Here is a 20,084-nt window from a genome sequence, read left to right on the forward strand (position 1 = left end):
GAGGTCAATGCACTGAAAAATGAGTTAAAAGAAAGACAGCCTAAGGGTGAATCTGATCCCATTTTGAAATATGTTAATGGTGTGCCAAAGTTAATACGAAAAAACTAAACATATCTACCAGATTCAAAGCCCCCTCAGTCGACTTCAAAAGCGCTGGTGTATTTTCAGAATGTCAGAGGGTTACATACAAAACTTCAGCTACTGTTTGAAAATTTTAGTTTTTAATGAAACATGCTTAACAGATGACATAAAGAGCGCCAAACTGCAAATCTTTGACTACAACATATATATATATATATATATATATATATATATATATATATATATATATATATATATATATATATATATATATATATATATATATATATATATATATATATATATATATATATATATATATATATACATCTCTAGTACAAAACCAGGCCAATCGGTCCTACGTATCATCCCGGCCACCACTTTCTAATATAGATAGACAAAAAATTGCGGTGTATAAATATTCAAATGAGGTATGTTGCACATGGAAATCACAATATACAATTAATTTTTTCATCCATAAAAGTTTTGTATATCGACCTAAAAATAGAGACCATCCCAGTCCAATTGACTTTCCTTACAAAGTCAGACCAGGGTATACAAAATTTTGTATCCAATAGTATAAACCCAGGCCACGGCTGTGTTGCCAAACTTATTTTATCGACTTCGTATAACAAAAAACCTGTGTATTGATTACTGTGTTAATATAAAAAAGAATATGATGAGTGTAAATGTTCATAAGAGAATTTATAGAGTTTTGGTATGCCCTCCTTCTCTATCTTTTCTCCTTCGTAAGGATGTAGTGGCGTAATGTAATTTGTTTGTCTATTTCTGTCCAATTATCTCTCTTCTCTGCGTGTTGTTCTGCTTCGGAGGGTGAGTAATCAGTCATGTCCTTTATTTGGTCCGACCATCGTACTGGAGATCTTCCTCTGGATATTTTGCCTTATTCAACTATCATTCGTTCCATGCCTTCTCTTTTTCTAGTTACATATAAATCCAAAATATCTCAGTATATTTTGGTTGATAGTGGTAGTCTAGTTTTTATATTAAGTTCTGCTAGTATTTAATTATTTGTGCGATGCGCGGTACATAGTATGCGCAACATTCTACGGTAGACCCACATTGCAAACGTCATTATATGCTTTGAATCTGCTTTTTTGATGGTCCAAGTATCTGAAGCGTAGGTGGCGATAGGAAATATTAATGCTCGAGAAAGGCGTAATTTTGTGTTTTTTATAATGTCAGTGTTCTTCCGTATCTTTGTGAGTTTGGTTCTTGCCGATCTGGCCATTGTGATGCGTCTACGGATCTCGTCTTCGCATCCTCCACTTGAATTATAATAAATATAATATAATAAACCATATTATTGACTCTTACATCAGCGGTGTTATTTAGATTAAGTTTGTGTAATAAATATATTAAGTTTCTTTACGTACATGCATTTCTCTAAGTACATGCCACATTTTATCTCATTTTACGTTATCGAAGGCCTTGGAGTAGTCAATAAAGCACAAATATGTTTCTATGTTAAACTCTCGAGATTTTCCGATAATTTAACGAATATTAAGAGTGTGTTCTCTTGTTCCTCTACCTTGGACGAATCCGCATTGTTCTTGGGGAATATGTGGTAAAAGAATTGATTTTAGTCATTTATTGATGACGGTTAGAAGTACTTTGTTCGCATGAGACATCAATGCTACTGTACGGTAATTACTGTAGTCTGTCGGAGAACCTTTTTATATATGGGAATAAACGTGAGTTTACTCCAGTCATTTGACCACTTTCCGGTATTCCAGATCTCACTGCAAATTCTAAGCATTACTTCCGTCCCTAATTCTCCCATTTCTGTGAGTGTTTCAGCTTTTATTCCATCTTCCCCTTCTGCTTTTTTTAAATTTTAGCTTATTTATTGCCGCCTCAATTTCTGATTTTAATATATTTTAGGTTTTTTTTAACTTCAATTTCCTAAATTTCCAAAAATTGCTTTCAGTTTCCTATTCTAATACTAAAATATTATTTAAAGTGGGTACATTTAAAAGGTCAGTAGGAATTAAAACCAAAATTATGTATTTATTTCAAAAGTCAGAAACATAACTAAATTAAAATTATAATTCTCAAATAAATGTTAACTTTTAGAATATTTAAAGATATTTAAGTCATATTGTATAATGCATACTGTCCACATAAAATATATAATATTTATGTGGGTTGATTTAAATTACCCTTATACATGTTGAAAACAACGGCCTTAATGGTGGTCCATTCCATTTTTCGAAATTCTTCGGATTGCTGCTCTTGAAATGCTTCAACTTCAAATTTTTTAGGGGGTCTTTTTCCTTAATATTATTTTTAAAATGTTGTGCAATCAGTCTTTTTTGTTCAATGCTCCATTTATGTCTGACAATTGGGATTTTTCTACAATTCATTTTACTACTTGTACTGGGTACCTGTATTGTCGTGCTAGTAATATCATCACTGTCATCGTTTCTAATGTAAGTGTGTTTTTAATGTATGCCCCATAAACTGAGACAGCTGTTCCAGTTCTTTCTCATCAAAATGTAGTAGTTGGGTTATAGTTACTAGGTATTTTCTTAATTTAGTTGCACTAATTGATTTCGGGTTATCTGTGCCACATTTTTCAGCATATTTGTATAAAATTTTGGTGCCATCTAAAAATCCTTGCCCAGCCGAATAAAAAATATATTTATTCTGGTTTGCAAATTGGTCTCGTAGGGAAGTAAAGTAGTCGAAATGCTTTTTCATCTCTGGGGACAACAATATTGGTACACCCCTACCTCGCTTTCCTCGTATAACAATGCGATAATAAGAATTCAACAAAATTCAACAAAAAGTGTTGAAAGATTATCCTAAGATTAATTGCAAGGTACTTGTCAACATTCATTTGAGCTACCTCTGCATGTCGGCGCCTGTTCAATAGTATAATTTGCGCATATACTATTTCTTTAAGTAAATTATATGATCAATTAAGATGATTATATTTGTATTGTCATTCTGTAAATCAAGAAAAGCCCGATCAGTCCATTCTTTCAAAAATTGGTTAATATTTTTTATATCGTTCGTTAATGGTATTAAACCATTTTTATTCCACTTGTTCTCATTCAGATTTAATCCTGCTTGAGCGGAAATTTCGTCAGACCATTGCGATTCAATTATTTTTTTTAGTATTTTTAAATCTTTTCTCTGATCGTTGGTATTTTCTATTTGAATATGATGGATGTAGGCTAAATCACAAATTTTCTTAAGCAGGGTACCAAAAGTCATTGCAACTGTGGGAGATTCATGTTTGTCAAGATCAGCATTGTATCGAGCAATATGGTTGACAAGCGACGCATGTTTTGACAGACTAAGTCTAAATTTCCCTAAGTTTTTCTGCCTTTCATATTAGAATATGCATATTGACAAATTAAAAAGTCACGCTGTGCGGTTAAGTTCGTTTTGTCTGCACGCATTCGAGGAAATAGTTCTTTAACTAATAACTTGTCATGCTTAAACAACGTACTCACCAGTAGTGCACTTTGGCCATCACTTTGTGATGTTTGTCTCTGCTTTGTCACTTTGATTATTTCCTGCATTTACTTTCGTAATAACTCCTTGTAATAAACAAAAAATCACGATTATTGAATACCAAAAAATATGGTTAGGTTGAAATGTTTCCTTGATTCTGAAAAGAGAGATGCCTCACCTTTTTGTTTGAAACTAATGAATTGGAAATTATATTAGATTGACATGGAACAGTCTCAATGGGATCTTGATGCAAATGTTCATTTTTGCCTGATTCTTCGTTATAAAACATAAAAACTTAGGCAAATCTGCTAAATAATTTTAAAATAATTTCAAATTACCATATTTTTTAATGTAAATATATTTGGTTGAATTTGTATAATCACAGATGACGCTGAATAATTTGTTTTAGAAAATTCTGTATCCAACTGGGTGTCCTAAAAGGAAAATATTTAAAGCAGACTGTAAAAAATTTATTGATAAATTAAGAATACCTCTGAACATATTGAAGGGCTACATATTGTATTATCTAAATCCTTTCCAAAAACAAGCAAGACAGTACAAATCCCGGTACTAACAGAGCTATTTAATAGATGTCTCCATAATAGAAAGATCCCTAAAGACTGGAACGAGAGTCTAGTAATACTCTTACACAAAAAAGGGGACAAATGTGATCTACAGAATTATAGACCTATATCGTTGCTCAGTAAAGTGTACAAACTATTTATGAAAATTATTAACAACCGGTTAACCTACAAAATGGACAATTACCAATCGGTTGAATAGGCTGGCTTCCGCAAAGGATATAGTACATCAGACCATCTGCTGACAACGAGAACATTGATAGAGAAGGCAAATGAATACCAACTACCCGTATTTCTTGCCTTCGTCGACTATGAAAAGGCGTTTGATAGTATCGAGATGTGGGCCATAGAACAAGCTATTAATAATTGTAGAATAGATTCAAGATATAGGCAACTAATACATAATATATATGGAAATGCAACTATGATAGTACAACTAGACGAAAATACAAATCCGATCCCCATTAAGAGAGGAGTGAGACAAGGAGACGTAATATCGCCAAAGCTTTTCAACCTAGCCCTAGAAGACGTCTTCAAAACTACAAATTGGTCAACCTATGGCATTAACGTTAATGGCAACAAGTTAAACCACCTCAGATTCGCTGACGACATAGTGATTATAGCGAGAACATTCGAGGAACTGCAAATTATGATGGGGGAACTAGCAGCCAGCTCCCAATACGTCGGCCTAAAAATGAATATGAAAAAACAAAAATAATGTCAAACACAGATGACCCCAGACGTATAACTATAAATGGCAGTGAGATAGAACAAATCCAGGAATATATCTACCTAGGCCAAATCCTGAGGCTTGACAAAGAGAACCAAAGTACGGAAATTACTAGAAGAGCACGACTAGCATGGGCAGGATTTGGAAAACTTAGTTGGATACTTAAGAACCGCAAAATACCCCAATACTTGAGGAGCAAAGTGTTCAACCAATGCATCCTTCCTATCATGACATATGGATGTCAAACCTGGACCCTAACCAAGGCAAACATGAATAAACTAGCCACAACAAAAAGAACAATGGAAAGAGCAATGTTAGGTATACGACTGTCAGATAAAAAGAGGAACGACTGGGTAAGATCTAAAACAAAAGTCGAGGACATAGCAACAAAAATTGCCAAACTTAAATGGAGCTTCGCGGGCCACACTGCTAGACAAAAAGACCGACGTTGGAATACTACAATACAACATTGGAGACCTTACGAAAGTAAACGACCAAGAGGAAGACCACAGATGAGATGGATTGATGATATTAAAAGAATAGCCGGAACAAATTGGAAATATGTTGCTCAGGATAGAGACCGGTGGAAGTAGTTGGGAGAGGCCTATGTCCAAACATGGACGACAGAAGGCTAAGAAGAAAGAAAAGAAGAAAGAAATCCTTTCCAAAGTTATCATCATCATCATGTTTCCTTTTTCGCCCAAAAATGGCCTAGATTAAACAGATAAAAATTAATAGAAATATATTTTCGGTTCGTTATTGAACTCTTTATAAAAAAATAAATTATATAATATAGTATAATTATACAAATAAAGAAATAGTTTGCAAGATTAATATGTACAGGGTTTTCAACTATAATGGATCCCCTCTTAATTTTTTATTTGACATAGTGCAAAAAATAAAAAATAGCCAAATAGCCAAATAAATAATCGTTTCTTTTTCATATACATATAATAGTAGTATAGTAGTACACATAACCGTAGACTTTACGGAAAAATTATTAAGGAAAAGTTAGAAACTGAAATAAGAGGAAAAATTGGAGAAGACCAAGCATGGTTCACAGTAAAATCATGCCTAGAGCATACTTACACATTGGAACAACTAATAAAGAAAAAAATGGCGAAAGGTAGACCAGTCCATTTGGTTTTGGTCGATCTAAAGAAAGCGTGTGACTCAATACCTAGAATCAAATTAGGGGAAGCAATGAATGATCTCGGAATCTCTCAAATACTAATAGAAGCAGTTAAAGCACTATACAAAGAAAACAAAGTAGCTATTAAATGTGGAATTAAAGTGTCTAATCCATTTAAGACTACAAAATGACTTCTACAAGGCTGTGCTTCGTCCCTCACTCTGTTTAAAAATTTCAAGTTCTAAATGCACCTGTTTACGGAGCAATTATTATTATTTATGTAATACCACTTTTCAACCTTTAAAAAAATATCTGGCAAAATATTGAATTTAGATATGGGGAACCTTGAACAAAATACCTTAATAAAGGAAAAATTTAAAAAATAAGTAAAAAGGGTAGCATTTTATTTGATATAGTGAAAATGGAATCTACTTCAGGTATTTCCAGAAGAATAATAATTTTAAAAATAATTTTAACAAATAAGGTCCATTAGCAAATTTTGTAAAAATAAGTAATATTCCATTCTCGAGATATTTCTAAAGCACGGGCTAAAAAATTATAATTATACTACGTCAGATGAAATATAACTAATTTTATACTTACCGTTATTTTGTTTCATAAGGGATAACCTCAATACATTATTTGCTCTCTGCGACATGGCTAGGATTTGCACCGCACTTACACTGACGTAATGCGTTCAGTTTCAGTTGCCTGGTAAAACATTGAAAACTCGATCGGGAATAACAGAATAGCAGTGTTGCCAATTTTACTGGCCCGGATTTGTCAATTGAAATACCTATACAAATTCGTTAAAATCAGCGTTCCAAGCGGTCATTTTGAACATTACAAAATGACTATTGATACATATACAGACCACAGTAAAATTTGAAATAACTATACTGAGACAGGTTAGATCAACCTTGCTGTGGATTCGCCAGATTCTGTGGCGCGGCAGATTTAATCTGACCAAATTTGGTGACCTGAACGTTACTAACAAGCGAGTTATAAACCGAAACAATTCCAGGCCGCTTATATGGTCTGGGATTGCGGCACTGGCCTGGATTTGTGCATTCAGTTTACTATTCTTGGCCTGACTTTGTGCTAAAGATGTATCTATATATATATATATATATATATATATATATATATATATATATATATATATATATATATATATATATATATATATATATATATATATATATATATATATATATATATATATATATATATATATATATATATATATATATATATATATATATATATATATATATATATATATATATATATATATATATATATATATATATATATATATATATATATATATATATATATATATATATATATATATATATATATATATATATATATATATATATATATATATATATATATATATATATATATATATATATATATATATATATATATATATATATATATATATATATATATATATATATATATATATATATATATATATACATCTCTAGTACAAAACCAGGCCAATCGGTCCTACGTATCATCCCGGGCCACCACTTTCTAATATAGATAGACAAAAAATTGCGGTGTATAAATATTCAAATGAGGTATGTTGCACATGGAAATCACAATATACAATTAATTTTTTCATCCATAAAAGTTTTGTATATCGACCTAAAAATAGAGACCATCCCAGTCCAATTGACTTTCCTTACAAAGTCAGACCAGGGTATACAAAATTTTGTATCCAATAGTATAAACCCAGGCCACGGCTGTGTTGCCAAACTTATTTTATCGACTTCGTATAACAAAAAACCTGTGTATTGATTACTGTGTTAATATAAATAAGAATATGATGAGTGTAAATGTTCATAAGAGAATTTATAGAGTTTTGGTATGTCCTCCTTCTCTATCTTTTCTCCTTCGTAAGGATGTAGTGGCGTCATGTAATTTGTTTGTCTATTTCTGTCCAATTATCTCTCTTCTCTGGGTGTTGTTCTGCTTCGGAGGGTGAGTAATCAGTCATGTCCTTTATTTGGTCCGACCATCGTACTGGAGATCTTCCTCTGGATATTTTGCCTTATTCAACTATCATTCGTTCCATGCCTTCTCTTTTTCTAGTTACATATAAATCCAAAATATCTCAGTATATTTTGGTTGATAGTGGTAGTCTAGTTTTTATATTAAGTTCTGCTAGTATTTAATTATTTGTGCGATGCGCGGTACATAGTATGCGCAACATTCTACGGTAGACCCACATTGCAAACGTCATTATATGCTTTGAATCTGCTTTTTTGATGGTCCAAGTATCTGAAGCGTAGGTGGCGATAGGAAATATTAATGCTCGAGAAAGGCGTAATTTTGTGTTTTTTATAATGTCAGTGTTCTTCCGTATCTTTGTGAGTTTGGTTCTTGCCGATCTGGCCATTGTGATGCGTCTACGGATCTCGTCTTCGCATCCTCCACTTGAATTATAATAAATATAATATAATAAACCATATTATTGACTCTTACATCAGCGGTGTTATTTAAATTAAGTTTGTGTAATAAATATATTAAGTTTCTTTACGTACATGCATTTCTCTAAGTACATGCCACATTTTATCTCATTTTACGTTATCGAAGGCCTTGGAGTAGTCAATAAAGCACAAATATGTTTCTATGTTAAACTCTCGAGATTTTCCGATAATTTAACGAATATTAAGAGTGTGTTCTCTTGTTCCTCTACCTTGGACGAATCCGCATTGTTCTTGGGGAATATGTGGTAAAAGAATTGATTTTAGTCATTTATTGATGACGGTTAGAAGTACTTTGTTCGCATGAGACATAAATGCTACTGTACGGTAATTACTGTAGTCTGTCGGAGAACCTTTTTATATATGGGAATAAACGTGAGTTTACTCCAGTCATTTGACCACTTTCCGGTATTCCAGATCTCACTGCAAATTCTAAGCATTACTTCCGTCCCTAATTCTCCCATTTCTGTGAGTGTTTCAGCTTTTATTCCATCTTCCCCTTCTGCTTTTTTTAAATTTTAGCTTTTTTATTGCCGCCTCAATTTCTGATTTTAATATATTTTAGGTTTTTTTTAACTTCAATTTCCTAAATTTCCAAAAATTGCTTTCAGTTTCCTATTCTAATACTAAAATATTATTTAAAGTGGGTACATTTAAAAGGTCAGTAGGAATTAAAACCAAAATTATGTATTTATTTCAAAAGTCAGAAACATAACTAAATTAAAATTATAATTTTCAAATAAATGTTAACTTTTAGAATATTTAAAGATATTTAAGTCATATTATATAATGCATACTGTCCACATAAAATATATAATATTTATGTGGGTTGATTTAAATGACCCTTATACATGTTGAAAACAAAGGCCTTAATGGTGGTCCATTCCATTTTTCGAAATTCTTCGGATTGCTGCTCTTGAAATGCTTCAACTTCAAAATTTTTAGGGGGTCTTTTTTCCTTAATATTATTTTTAAAATGTTGTGCAATCAGTCTTTTTTGTTCAATGCTCCATTTATGTCTGACAATTGGGATTTTTCTACAATTCATTTTACTACTTGTACTGGGTACCTGTATTGTCGTGCTAGTAATATCATCACTGTCATCGTTTCTAATGTAATTGTGTTTTTAATGTATGCCCCATAAACTGAGACAGCTGTTCCAGTTCTTTCTCATCAAAATGTAGTAGTTGGGTTATAGTTGCTAGGTATTTTCTTAATTTAGTTGCACTAATTGATTTCGGGTTATCTGTGCCACATTTTTCAGCATATTTGTATAAAATTTTGGTGCCATCTAAAAATCCTTGCCCAGCCGAATAAAAAATATATTTATTCTGGTTTGCAAATTGGTCTCGTAGAGAAGTAAAGTAGTCGAAATGCTTTTTCATCTCTGGGGACAACAATATTGGTACACCCCTACCTCGCTTTCCTCGTATAACAATGCGATAATAAGAATTCAACAAAATTCTTTCAGACTCTGTTAGGCAATTTTCAAACTCGGTGTTGAAAGATTATCCTAAGATTAATTGCAAGGTACTTGTCAACATTCATTTGAGCTACCTCTGCATGTCGGCGCCTGTTCAATAGTATAATTTGCGCATATACTATTTCTTTAAGTAAATTATATGATCTTATATTTGTATTTTCATTCTGTAAATCAAGAAAAGCCCGATCAGTCCATTCTTTCAAAAATTGGTTAATATTTTTTATATCGTTTGTTAATGGTATTAAACCATTTTTATTCCACTTGTTCTCATTCAGATTTAATCCTGCTTGAGCGGAAATTTCGTCAGACCATTGCGATTCAATTATTTTTTTTAGTATTTTTAAATCTTTTCTCTGATCGTTGGTATTTTTTATTTGAATATGATGGTTGTAGGCTAAATCGCAAATTTTCTTAAACAGGGTACCTAAAGTCATTGCAACTGTGGGAGATTCATGTTTGTCAAGATCAGCATTGTATCGATCAATATGGTTGACAAGCGACGCATGTTTTGACAGAGTAAGTCTAAATTTCCCTTAGTTTTTCTGCCTTTCATATTAGAATATGCATATTGACAAATTAAAAAGTCACGCTGTGCGGTTAAGTTCGTTTTGTCTGCACGCATTCGAGGAAATAGTTCTTTAACTAATAACTTGTCATGCTTAAACAACGTACTCACCAGTAGTGCACTTTGGCCATCACTTTGTGATGTTTGTCTCTTTTGTTTAGTACTTATTTCCCTATTTTCTGGACATTTCTTTGTGTGTTTAAAGAGAGATTTTCGTTTATAAAAACCGAAGCAATAGGTGCAGGGCAGGAAGCTGTCTCTTAGACACATGTCACTTTGTACCAATCGTTTTACGGGTCTTACAACATTAGTTATTCTATTTCTTAAGAAGTCTCCTTTTTTACGTAATTACGTAATTAGCTCTCTTTTTTTGACTTCTTTTTGACTTAAGCGAAGCCTCCATAATTTTTTTAACATCAATTTCATTAAAATGCCAGTGAAAATAGGTCTAGAAAAATGGTCCACGTCTTTTTCGCAATAGAAACAAAATGTGAAATTGTCATAATAACTTGCATCCGTAACTTTTTCGACTCCATCAGCCTCTTCATTTTCCTAAAAAAAAGTTATGTTGACACTGTCTTTTTATTTTAAAATTACAAATTAAACAAATTTAGTTTGAAACTTACTTTGTCATAGATAGTATTATTTCCTGCATCTACTTTCGTAATACTTCCCTATAATAAACAAAAAATCACGATTATTGAATACCAAAAGATATGGTTAGGTTGAAATGTTTCCTTGATTGTGAAAAGAGAGGTGCCTCACCTTTTTGTTTGAAACTAATGGATTGGAAATTATATTATTATTTAATTGGAATTTAATTAAATGTTCATTTTTGCCTGATTCTTCGTTATAAAACATAAAAACTTAGGCAAATCTGCTAAATAATTTTAAAATAATTTCAAATTACCATATTTTTTAATGTAAATATATTTGGTTGAATTTGTATAATCGCAGATGACGCTGAATAATTTGTTTTAGAAAATTCTGTATCCAACTTGGTGTCCTAAAAGGAAAATATTTAAAACAGACTGTAAAAAATATATTGATAAATTAAGAATACCTCTGAACATATTGAAGGGCTACATATTGTATTATCTAAATCCTTTCCAAAAACAAGCAAGACATTAACAATCCCTGTACTAACAGAGCTATTTAATAGATGTCTCCATAATAGAAAGATCTCTAAAGACTGGAACGAGAGTCTAGTAATACTCTTACACAAAAAAGGGGACAAATGTGATCTACAGAATTATAGACCTATATCGTTGCTCAGTAAAGTGTACAAACTATTTATAATTATTAACAACCGGTTAACCTACAAAATGGACAATTACCAATCGGTTGAACAGGATGGCTTCCGCAAAGGATATAGTACATCAGACCATCTGCTGACAACGAGAACATTGATAGAGAAGGCAAATGAATACCAACTACCCGTATTTCTTGCCTTCGTCGACTATGAAAAGGCGTTTGATAGTATCGAGAGGTGGGCCATAGAACAAGCTATTAATAATTGTAGAATAGATTCGAGATATAGGCAATTAATACATAATATATATGAAAATGCAACTATGATAGTACAACTAGACGAAAATACAAATCCCATCCCCATTAAGAGAGGAGTGAAACAAAGAGACGTAATATCGCCAAAGCTTTTCAACCTAGCCCTAGAAGACGTCTTCAAAACTACAAATTGGTCAACCTATGGCATTAACGTTAATGGCAACAAGTTAAACCACCTCAGATTCGCTGACGACATAGTGATTATAGCGAGAACATTCGAGGAACTGCAAATTATGATGGGGAACTAGCAGCCAGCTCCCAATACGTCGGGCTAAAAATGAATATGAAAAAATAATGACAAACACAGATGACCCCAGACGTATAACTATAATGGAGCAAACTTAAATGGAGCTTCGCGGGCCACACTGCTAGACAAAAAGACCAACGTTGGAATACTACAATACAACATTGGAGACCTTACGAAAGTAAACGGCCAAGAGGAAGACCACAGATGAGATGGATTGATGATATTAAAAGAATAGCCGGAACAAATTGGAAATATGTTGCTCAGGATAGAGACCGATGGAAGGAGTTGGGAGAGGCCTATGTCCAAACATGGACGACAGAAGGCTAAGAAGAAAGAAAAGAAGAAATAAAATCCTTTCCAAAGTTATCATCATCATCATGTTTCCTTTTTCGCCCAAAAATGGCCTAGATTAAACAGATAAAAATTAATAGAAATATATTTTCGGTTCGGTATTGAACTCTTTATAATAAAATAAATTATATAATATAGTATAATTATATAAATAAAGAAATAGTTTGCAAGATTAATATGTACAGGGTTTTCAACTACAATGGATCCACTCTTAATTTTTTATTTGACATAGTGCAAAAAATAAAAAATAGCCAAATAAATAATCGTTTCTTTTTCATATACATATAACAGTAGTATAGTAGTACACATAACCGTAGACTTTACGGAAAAATTATTAAGGAAAAGTTAGAAACTAAAATAAGAGGAAAAATTGGAGAAGACCAAGCATGGTTCACAGTAAAATCATGCCTAGAGCATACTTACACATTGGAACAACTAATAAAGAAAAAAATGGCAAAACGTAGACCAGTCCATCTGATTTTTGTCGATCTAAAGAAAGCGTGTGACTCAATACCTAGAATCAAATTATGGGAAGCAATGAATGATCTCGGAATCTCTCAAATACTAATAGAAGCAGTTAAAGCACTATACAAAGAAAACAAAGTAGCTATTAAATGTGGAAATAAAGTGTCTAATCCATTTAAGACTACAAAATGACTTCTACAAGGCTGTGCTTCGTCCCTCACTCTGTTTAAAAATTTCAAATTCTAAATGCACCTGTTTACGGAGCAATTAATATTATTTATGTAATACCACTTTTCAACCTTTAAAAAAATATCTGGCAAAATATTGAATTTAGATATGGGGAACCTTGAACAAAATACCTTAATAAAGGAAAAATTTAAAAAATAAGTAAAAAGGGTAGCATTTTATTTGATATATTGAAAATGGAATCTACTTCAGGTATTTCCAGAAGAATAATAATTTTAAAAAGAATTTTAACAAATAAGGTCCATTAGCAAATTTTGTAAAAATAAGTAATATTCCATTCTCGAGATATTTCTAAAGCATGGGCTAAAAAATTATAATTATACTACGTCAGATGAAATATAACTAATTTTATACTTACCGTTATTTTGTTTCATAAGGGATAACCTCAATACATTATTTGCTCTCTGCGACATGGCTAGGATTTGCACCGCACTTACACTGACGTAATGCGTTCAGTTTCAGTTGCCTGGTAAAACATTGAAAACTCGATCGGGAATAACAGAATAGCAGTGTTGCCAATTTTACTGGCCCGGATTTGTCAATTGAAATACATATACAAATTCGTTAAAATCAGCGCCCCAAGCGGTCATTTTAAACATTACAAAATGACTATTGATACATATACAGACCACAGTAAAATTTGAAATAACTATACTGAGACAGGTTAGATCAACCTTGCTGTGGATTCGTCAGATTCTGTGGCGCGGCAGATTTAATCTGACCAAATTTGGTGGCCTGAACGTTACTAACAAGCGAGTTATAAACCGAAACAATTCCAGGCCGCTTATATGGTCTGGGATTGCGGCACTGGCCTGGATTTGTGCATTCAGTTTACTATTCTTGGCCTGACTTTGTGCTAAAGATGTATCTATATATATATATATATATATATATATATATATATATATATATATATATATATATATATATATATATATATATATATGTTGTAGTTGACACTCATGGACAAAATTATCGAATATTTTAGAATTTCTAAATTTTTGTTTTTTGGAATTAAATTCTGATGAATGATGATTTAATAAACAATTTTAAGTTTTTATGCAGAGAAAATTGCAAAAAAAAATAATGCTTTATGTTAGGTAAATAAGATTAAAAGATTATTTTACTCTAAACCTAAATGCTAATTTAAATTGCTTGAACAAGTCTTTTTAACTGAAACAAGTGCATGATCAGTAATGAGTATTTCCTCCTCTAGCTCTTATTACTGCTTGCATCCTTCTCGGCATGCTTGCAAATAAGTTTTGGATATATCTTTAGGAAATTGCATTCTGGTCTCATCAGTAAAAAGAACATTTTTTCAGTTATCGATATTCCACTAAATATGTGTTCTTGCAAATTCTAAACAACAAACTTTATGATTTTGGAGAAGATGTGGAACTTTGGCAGGGCGTCTAGGCTTTTAGTTTGCTTCTTTTAATCTTCGTCTAACTGTTTCTGAACTTACATTAACTTGTCTAAGATTTAGTAGTTCATTTCTGAGGTACATCGATGACAATGAGCAATTTTGTGTATACACTACACAACTGCAACTACAAAAAAGAATTATTCGATATTTTTGTCCATGAATGTATATATAATATATATATATATATATATATATATATATATATATATATATATATTAAACTTAGAGCTAAGATTAATATTATTATAAAAATTAATATTAAACTCACCAGTCTTCCGGGTTGAACCGCGTCGATATCCATTTTGCCGAGCTTTCGACATCCTCTCTGATGTCTTCTTCAGGGCTTCCGAGGTCTCAGTCTCCCGAGCCCCCAGACACTACTACACTCACAAGTCACTTCTAGTTCACTCACTAGTTCACTACTGTAGTCAGTTCACTACCAGTAGTGAACTAGTGAGTGAACTAGAAGTGACTTGTGAGTGTAGTAGTGTCTGGGGGCTCGGGAGACTGAGACCTCGGAAGCCCTGAAGAAGACATCAGAGAGGATGTCGAAAGCTCGGCAAAATGGATATCGACGCGGTTCAACCCGGAAGACTGGTGAGTTTAATATTAATTTTTATAATAATATTAATCTTAGCTCTAAGTTTAATTGTACTAACCGCGGAAATCTTTCCGAACATTTTATATATATATATATATATATATACATACATATATACATATATAAGACATAGATCCTCAGAAACAAGATTGAGATTATCCACATCGACAAGTTTTCCTTTGCAACTGCCTACTTTCCACCATGTAGTATCATTGAGAAGTATGTCGAATTTGCAGAAAATGTAGATAATCTATCTGAAAAGTATCCAGAATATGTTATGTATCCTGGGAGATTTTAATCTTTTCAATTGTCAGTGGTCCATTGATTAATTGTCTTCTGTGACTACTCCATTACCAGGAACCTCACCAATTGAAGTTGATTCCATTCAATTCCTCTCATTTTTATGTTCCTTTCATAATCTGTATCAAGTAAACACTGTTAAAAATGAAAACAACTCCTTATTAGATCTAGTCATGGTTCAAGATGAAGAGGTTTAGGTATCTAGAGCTGAGGGTGCCCTACTCCCAGAGGATAGGCATCATCCTCCACTCTCATTTAGGTTTAAATGTGAATCTCAATATTTCAATGAGCCAGGATTGATTGGAGATGGCTTTTATAGAGACTTTCGCTCAATGAGTGTATGGGAAGTAACAAACTTTCTTTCACAATTGAGGGGTATAGTTTCAAAGTGTACAATCTCCATGTTTCCTAAATTTTCAGTAATCGAAAAAAACGGATAACCTATTTCATATGAACAATTAAACTAATTTTTCTTTTCTATTACATTTATATGACAACTACGAGTTAATATACAAATTTTTTCTTTAAACTATTCAAAAATAACTAAGTAATTCTAGAAAAATATTTGGACATTGTACATTATGAAAATAACTAATGGAGTTTGTCCACATTGAAAATAACTTACGAACATCATTTATTAAACTTATTTATTTTATTGAGATAATACACATTTAATTATTCAAAAATAGTTAATTAAATGGAAAATCCATCATCTTCTTCGACGTTCTCACACAACGTTTCATCATCGACAGTTCCATTTTCTGGTGCTGCATTGTCTTCTCGATTGTCTTCGATGATGATGAATTTGTAAAAACTTAAACGGGAATCACTTTTCCAGTCCTCTCCAAAATGACAACATAATAAATTATTAACATCAACCTTTTTGTTGTTATTGACCACGACATTATGTTTCGGAATTTTGGCAGGTTTCATTCTTTCAATGTTTTTAGTTTTTTTTGTTATTGATTTTCCCACACCAACATCTGTCTTATAAGCTAACTCACCGCGGACTTACACTGTGCCTTGAGAGCTTTTAGTTAAAATAATCCTCTTCATTTTTGAGAAAGCAAAATGCCATTGTCCTGGATCCTTAATGTGCTTGCTTGTTTCATTTTTCACGTCATATATTTCGACTAATTCTCCAACCCAATGAACAGTACTATACTTTGAAAACATCTCCAGATATTCATGTGGTTTTAAAATTATCTCCTTTTTTTTATACCCCTTTCGATATTCCCAAAAACCCGGTCTGGAGGCATGAAAGAATGTTCTCTCACTGGAAAAATTACTTCAATTTTTCTAATTTTATCTTGTCTAGAAAACCAATAACAACACATGGATATGAGTGTCGTGTTTTTGTTTTGGCCTCCGCATCCATCACACATGAGCCTGATAGTATGAATATCGTCTCCAAAATTGGCTGATTCAAGAATGTAATAAATGCAGGAGGCAACCTCATTCCAACTCTTCTTGTACTCGTTTTCGGTCCAACAGAAAGAAGTGACATTAGATGGATTTAAATTACTTTTGGAAGTTCCTCTGACAACGGTAAAATTGTACATATAAAATTGACGTAAATAATACGCCTGTTGATCCGCAATCTTAGGCAAAACTTGATTTTTCTAACAGTCAAAAGAAAACGTTTCTACACCTTCATCCCGTTCTTTTAAAAGGGTATAAAATGCTTTGGACCTCAACGTATAAACCCTTTTTTGGATGATTAAGTTGGCTTTCATGTCGTTATCATGGCACGCTTTTATTTTCTCAGTCAATTGTAAGCATGTCGAACATGCATCGGTTCTAGGAGAACCAAAACCAAGGTTATATTGTGTATTAAAAATTTCCTGAAATAGCTTTCTTTTACTGGAAGGTTTTCATTTTCTTTTAAGTACATTTTCCACATCGACTTTATATTCAAAGAAGAATCCAGATATAACCGTTGGCTTTGTCCCCGGCAATAATGAGATTCAATTACGCGGAATTTGTTAATAAAATCCATAACAGCACTTTTTTTCAACATGTACTTTTCCAGCTTTCTACCGCCACCTCGATTTTCCATTGCAGCAAGGGAAGTTCTATAGAAATTTTTTGTAACTGTATCAATTCGTCTCCTTGTTATACCCAAAACTTCCATGAAAGCTTTCTTACACACAGCCAACATTCTGTTTTCGTTAGTCAGAATATAAAATCGTGTTTGAAATGTTTTTGCTACATGTTGCGAATTTTTTGGGCGTTTACGCTGTATTGGAACTGTTTTGCAATATTTCAACAGAAAATTATCTTGAAATGTTTTCTCCTTCGTCCTGTAAAATTTAGAGTGGAAACGTATTATTTCGTTCATTTGTAGTAACGTACATTGAAAAGCACCACTTTTGTGTCCACATTTCGGATAAATTGGGAGCGAATGTGGACTATACCTAAAATAAAATCCATGTTTATACAAAGATATACAAAATCCTTTGATGCAACTTACCTCAATTTTTTTTGCTGAATTCTTTTCCATGATGTGGTAATACGTTGTCTTTTTCGTGCTTTATTACTAGCTACAGGAGTAACATTTACCTCCATTACATGATTTATTATTTTAAGAATTCGAAAAAATATGATACTACTTTAATAAACAAACTGTGCTCCTTCACAAATCACATGCAACTAACACTAACATATTATAATGTAAAAACACAACGTTTTTAGCGCGAGATTTGTTGACAAGTCCGAACAGGATACTGCACGCTTTGAAATATTCGCCACTATAAACAAGAAAAACCCATTGGATATTGTACTCTTTGATTTTAAATATTGGATAGAAGATTGTACGGTTTGAAAATTAAATGTCATTGGAGATTGTACGTTTTGAATTAAAGTCTAATTTTCTGCCCTCAAAATTTATTGGACAATGACTATTTTGAAAAGAGTTTTTTTATTTGTTCGATTCAGGACTAGAAACTCAACGTAATGCGACATCTAACTCATTTTTTCTGAAATATGGAGATTGTAAACTTTGAAACTATACCCCTCAATTTAACTGGGATGATTTGTTTAAAGATAAAAGTCTTGATGATATGATCAACATGTTTTATGATGTTATTTACCTTGCAATTAATATTTTTGTTTCCTGAACAGCAAAAAAGTTTCCTGTCTGGTTTTCTCCAGAGCTTAAAAAACAATAATCAAAAAAAAAGAAAATGCATAAAAAATATCTAAAATCTCAATTACTTGCTGACTATAATGAGTTTTCTTTATTACGAGCTAACTGTAACCAATGATTATGTTGCTTTAACTGAATCCTCTCTGAAAGATAATGTTAAAAATTTCTGGAAATTAATTAACAGTAAAAAAACAGTAACAATATTCCTTCTGTTCTGCACTATAATAATATTTTAGGCTCTTCTGGCATGGAGATTGTCAATTTATTTGCTGAATACTTTTCCAAAACTTATAGTGATAAAGATTTTGATTTGTAGGGCGAAACCATTTTAACAGGAGACATCAACCTATCACAATTTAGCATTTCTATTTCGTCTATATATGAAAAACTTTCCATTTTGGATAGCAACAAGGGGCACGGTCCAGATGGTCTTCCACCTTCTTCTCTTAAACACTTTAGCTTTTTTACTTTCTAGACCTCTTTTTTACATTTTTAACCTGTTATTAAAGACATGGATGTTACCTGTCTACTGGAAAACTAGCTTTATTACTCCAATACTAAAATCTGGAGATAATTCTCAAGTGAACAATTATCGTCCTATTAGTATTCTAAGTTGTATTCAAAAAGTTTAAAAAGTCTGTTTTATCGACCAGCAATTTGGATTTCTCTCCAGCCGCTCCACTGAACTTAATTTATTGACATTTACTGATTTTCTTATAGAATCTCTTGAAGATGGCTTCCAGGTTCATGCTGTATACACAGACTTTACAGAGGCGTTTGACCGGGTAAATCACAAGATTTTAACTACATAACTGAAAGAATACAAATAGTATGTGTTCAGGGATTTCAATCATTTGAGATTGAGGTACTTTTAGGAGTACCACAAGGATCACACCTAGGACCTCTTCTATTCAATAACTATGTTACTGACATTGCGTCCTGTTTCCTCTTTTCTTCTTTCCTAATGTTTGCTGACGATTTAAAATTATATTTGAAAATTGAGAATGATGGTGACTATCAAAAATTACAGTCAGATTTGGATCGGTTGAGCTATTGGTGTGACAGCAACGGAATGGAACTTAATGTTAAAAAGTGTCATTTAATGGTTTTTGATGGAAATAAAACTCCTACAAGTCATATCTATACTATTAATAGTTGCCCTTTAGACTCAA

At 32.3% G+C, this 20,084-nt stretch overlaps 1 protein-coding gene across 1 annotated transcript in view; it reads left to right on the forward strand.

Moving 5' to 3' along the window:
• Gar1 (Gar1 ribonucleoprotein) overlaps positions 1–20,084 on the forward strand; it is a 32,783-nt gene that overhangs the window by 3,507 nt on the left and 9,192 nt on the right. The window lies entirely within an intron of this gene.

This window comes from Diabrotica undecimpunctata, chromosome 4 (assembly GCF_040954645.1).
Source record: "Diabrotica undecimpunctata isolate CICGRU chromosome 4, icDiaUnde3, whole genome shotgun sequence".
Classification (NCBI taxonomy): Eukaryota; Metazoa; Arthropoda; class Insecta; order Coleoptera; family Chrysomelidae; genus Diabrotica; species Diabrotica undecimpunctata.